The 4,835-nt window shown below is 36.8% G+C and overlaps 1 pseudogene; it reads left to right on the top strand.

The window, feature by feature from the left end:
- Positions 1–492: 492 nt before the first annotated feature.
- LOC112016368 (probable pectinesterase/pectinesterase inhibitor 20) lies at positions 493–4,476 on the top strand (annotated as a pseudogene).
- Positions 4,477–4,835: the final 359 nt, after the last annotated feature.

The raw sequence follows: 4,835 nt of genomic DNA, 5'->3' as shown, positions 1-4,835 counted from the left end.
GGTAAGTCAAGGCTCCGATACTAACTGATATCGCGGAAGCCTGAAGAAGAGCACACACGATGCTCTCTTGATGAAACAGAAACTAAACTGTTAGTTTCTGAGTAGTAAACCTCGAATCCACGAGGGGTTTCCCTGAATCCACAAGAAGATAAAACTGGAATCCACCAGAAAAAATTGACAAAATGTCTGTGTTTATTGATAATAGTCTATGAAAAACGTTTACAGACTTAGGGGCCTATTTAAGGGCTCCTTAAAACTTGACTGACAAGAAAATATAATCTAAAATAACTCCTAATTAATACCTAACCATAACAGGAATCAAATTTGACCTAAAAAGCACTAAATGCACCTAAAAACAAGGAAATAAACCACCTAAACCTAAAATAACAAAAATTACATAAAAATACCAAATATAAAAGATTACAGAAATTAATTAGAATATTTTGTCCTACATCACATTCTTTGGACTTTCTCTCTCTTTCTGAAACCCCAATGGCTTCAAAGCTCTTCACTTTCTTTACATTTTCATGTTTCGTTATCCTTGCCTTGTTTACCTCTCCATCTTATGAGGATACTGTTAATAATAGCAATCCAACCCGTCTAGTCTCAGCAGAAACAATTTGCGAGTCCACACCACATCCTCACTATTGCAAAACACTGCTCCCTAACCATACTGCCAATGTCTATGACCATTGCAGGTATTCAGTCCGAAAATCTTTGTCTCAATCCCGCAAGTTTTTGACAATGATAGACAACTATCTAAAGCACAAATCCACCTTAACAAAATCAGTAATTAAAGCACTCAAGGATTGCAGGCTACTAGCTGGACTCAACAAGGATTTTCTCTTAAGCACATTCCAATTGTTCACAGAACTAGTAAAACTCTTTCTAGGAGAAAAGCTGAGCACATCCAAACCTTGCTTAGTGCCATTTTAACAAATGAGCAAACTTGTTTGGATGGTCTGCAAGAGACAGCTTCAGCTTGGAGCATAAATAAAGGCCTCACTCATCCTGTTTTAAACTTCAATACTAAACTATATAGTGTCTCTCTGGCTCTTTTTACCATGGGTTGGGTGCCTAAGAAAGAGCGAAACACCACATGGAAACCTACAAAGAAACAACTCGGTTTTCAAAATGGACACTTACCCTTAAAAATGTCAAGCAGGACGCGCACAATTTACGAGTCAGTTAGTCGGAGAAATCTAATTCAGTTACAGGGTGTGGATAAGGTTGTGGTGCCTGCCATCGCGACTGTGAGTCAAGATGGAAGTGGAAATTTCACCACCATCAATGACGCTATTTTTGCAGCTCCAAACAATTCTGCTGCTACTGACGGGTACTTCTTGATCTATGTCACGGCTGGTGTGTACGAAGAGTATGTGTCCATTACCGTGAACAAGAGGAACTTGATGATGATAGGAGATAGTATCGATCAGACAATTATCACAGGCAACCGCAGCTTCGTGGACAATTCCACAACCTTCAATTCTGCAACATTTGGTAAGAACTAAGTGTTGGGTTACACGTGTGAGTGAAGTCCCACATTGAATAAAGATAAGAAGAATAAGTGGTTAATATAACATAATTGAGCACATACCCATTGGGCTTAGGCCTTTTGGGTTAAAGTGTGTCTCTATATGTTATAGTAACTACTTAAGGAAGCTCTCCAAGGTATTTATCTCCCGACAAGTGGTATCAGAGCTCATGGTGGTGTGCGGCGAAGGTGGTGAGGTGTTCATGGTCCCTACCCAGCAGGGACAGAGAAAGCCTTAATGGCCCACACACAAAAATCCTGGAGAAAAGAAAAGCCCAACAAAGGAATATTGCAAATGGTGCTAAACAATGATGAGGTGCGAGGTTCCCATGGACATGAACGTACGGGGTTCCCATGGATGTGCGTGCGAGGTTGACACGTGGTTCCCATGGATGGCGTACGAGAGACTCATGGATGACGCGCTGATGAAGTGAAAAGCCCATTAATCAAGGGGGAGTGAGTAGAACTTGTTCAAAGCTCACAGAGAGGCAAAGACTCACGTGGTGCTAAATAATGGTATGGTGCGAGGTTCCCATGGACATGAACGTGCGGGGTTCCTATGGATGTGCGTGCAGGGTTGACACGTTGTTCCCATGGATGACGTATGAGAGACCCATGGATGACGCGCTGATGAAGTGAAAAAGTCCATTAAGCAAGGGGGAGCGAGTAGGACTTATTCATGGCCCACAGAGAAGTCTTGAAGCCCACAGAGTGGCAGAGACTCACACGTGAGGGGGAGATTGTTGGGTTACACGTGTGAGTGAAGTCCCACATTGAATAAAGATAAGAAGAATAAGTGGTTAATATAACATAATTGAGCACATACCCATTGGGCTTAGGCCTTTTGGGTTAAAGTGTGTCTCTATATGTTATATTAACTACTTAAGGAAGCTCCCCAAGGTTTGTTGGGTTACACGTGTGAGTGAAGTCCCACATTGAATAAAGATAAGAAGAATAAGTGGTTAATATAACATAATTGAGCACATACCCATTGGGCTTAGGCCTTTTGGGTTAAAGTGTGTCTCTATATGTTATATTAACTACTTAAGGAAGCTCCCCAAGGTATTTATCTCCGTTATGTTATATTAACCACTCATTCTTTTTATCTTTATTCAATGTGGGACTTCACTCACACGTGTAACCCAACACTAAGAACTATTTCCCTTTTTTAATTCTATGGTATGCCATTCGAATATGATATGTTCTAGGTTTTTATTTTATTTATTTTTAATTCTTTGACAAATATGTTATAGGCATAGTAGGTAGGAGTTAAGCAAAAATTGGTTGTTTTTTAAAAACAATTTGCTGATATAACAAGTTGTATTAATATAACATTATTTTCACATAATCCAAGAAGGATACTATTATTATTTTACTCGATTATAATTAACAAGTCATCTTAATAATTATGAAATTTTTTTGTAGCAATGTGCTAGACTTATTATATTTATTGTTCAAGTTATGTGGCCTTCCCTTAAGAAAACGTAACCTTATATGATAATAATATTTAATTTATTAATAACAACAATTTTTTTAATTATATTATTTAAATCAAATTCAAATAAATTAATAAAAAACGTTTTTTTTTTTTCAAATAAAGGAGGGAGGGGCAGATTAAAAAATAAAATAAGATTATTTTGACTAACTTAAAGAGATGATCATATTTTGAAAGGTTCTAAAATAAAACAAGAACCAACAATAAGAAGTAAGTATTAGACAACTTTTATAGTAATTGGTTTTTTAACTTCGGCATGATCTAATGGATTTTGATATTCATATTGCAGTTGTGGTTGCACCAGGGTTTGTGGCAGTGAACATAACTTTCCGCAATACTGCTGGAGCAATTAAGTACCAAGCAGTAACAGTTCGAAATGGGGCTGATATGTCTACATTTTATAGCTGCAGCTTTGAAGCATACCAAGACACCTTATATACACATTCTCTCAGGCAATTCTATAGAGAGTGTGACATATATGGCACAGTAGATTTCATATTTGGTAATATATTATTTAAATCAAATTCAAATAAATTAATAAAAAACGTTTTTTTTTTTTCAAATAAAGGAGGGAGGGGCAGATTAAAAAATAAAATAAGATTATTTTGACTAACTTAAAGAGATGATCATATTTTGAAAGGTTCTAAAATAAAACAAGAACCAACAATAAGAAGTAAGTATTAGACAACTTTTATAGTAATTGGTTTTTTAACTTCGGCATGATCTAATGGATTTTGATATTCATATTGCAGTTGTGGTTGCACCAGGGTTTGTGGCAGTGAACATAACTTTCCGCAATACTGCTGGAGCAATTAAGTACCAAGCAGTAACAGTTCGAAATGGGGCTGATATGTCTACATTTTATAGCTGCAGCTTTGAAGCATACCAAGACACCTTATATACACATTCTCTCAGGCAATTCTATAGAGAGTGTGACATATATGGCACAGTAGATTTCATATTTGGTAACGCTGCGGTTGTTTTTCAAAATTGTAACATTTACCCCCGATTACCAATGAGTGGACAGTTCAATTCCATCACAGCACAAAGTCGAACTGATCCGAATCAAAATACAGGTATTTCGATTCATAATTGTACTATTGGAGCTGCTGATGAGTTGGCTTGGAGCAATATTACTTTTCAGACGTACCTGGGAAGGCCATGGAAGAATTACTCTAAGACAATTTACATGGAAACTTTCATGGATAGTTTGATAAACCCTGCTGGTTGGATTGCTTGGAAGGGAGATTTTGCACTAAGCACATTGTACTATGTCGAGTATAATAACACGGGTCCCGGATCAAACACTACAAACAGAGTTTCATGGCCTACTTACCATGTAATTAATAATGCTACGGAAGCTGCTAATTTCACTGTGGCTAACTTCTTGTTGGGTGATGATTGGTTGCCTCAGACGGGAGTACCTTACAATGGTGGCTTAATTTGAGATGCTTCTTAGGTATAGGCTGTAGGTAACTAGCTGTTTGTGACTTTTTTTTTTTTCACATTTTCTTTTATTATTCATTTACATTATCATCACTGTCATTGTCTTCACCGTTTATTAAGTATAATAAGGTTGTAATGGCCAAGCTTCCACAAAGTACAGCTTGGTTTTGAGCATTGCTGATCAATTGTATTGTAAACTTAATACAAGAATGTCAATTATTTTCAATCAAAATTGAAGAATAGACACCTTTTTATATTCCACTGAGAAAGACTAAAATCAAAGGATATTGCTATAAGTAAATTGGATAACTAACTTAGAGGCATGAACATCACAACTAACAAGTGACAACTAATTCTAAG

Source organism: Quercus suber, unplaced genomic scaffold (genome assembly GCF_002906115.3).
Source record: "Quercus suber isolate HL8 unplaced genomic scaffold, Cork oak 2.0 scaffold_451, whole genome shotgun sequence".
In the NCBI taxonomy this organism is placed as follows: domain Eukaryota; kingdom Viridiplantae; phylum Streptophyta; class Magnoliopsida; order Fagales; family Fagaceae; genus Quercus; species Quercus suber.
This window is presented reverse-complemented; position numbering and strand designations above follow the sequence as displayed.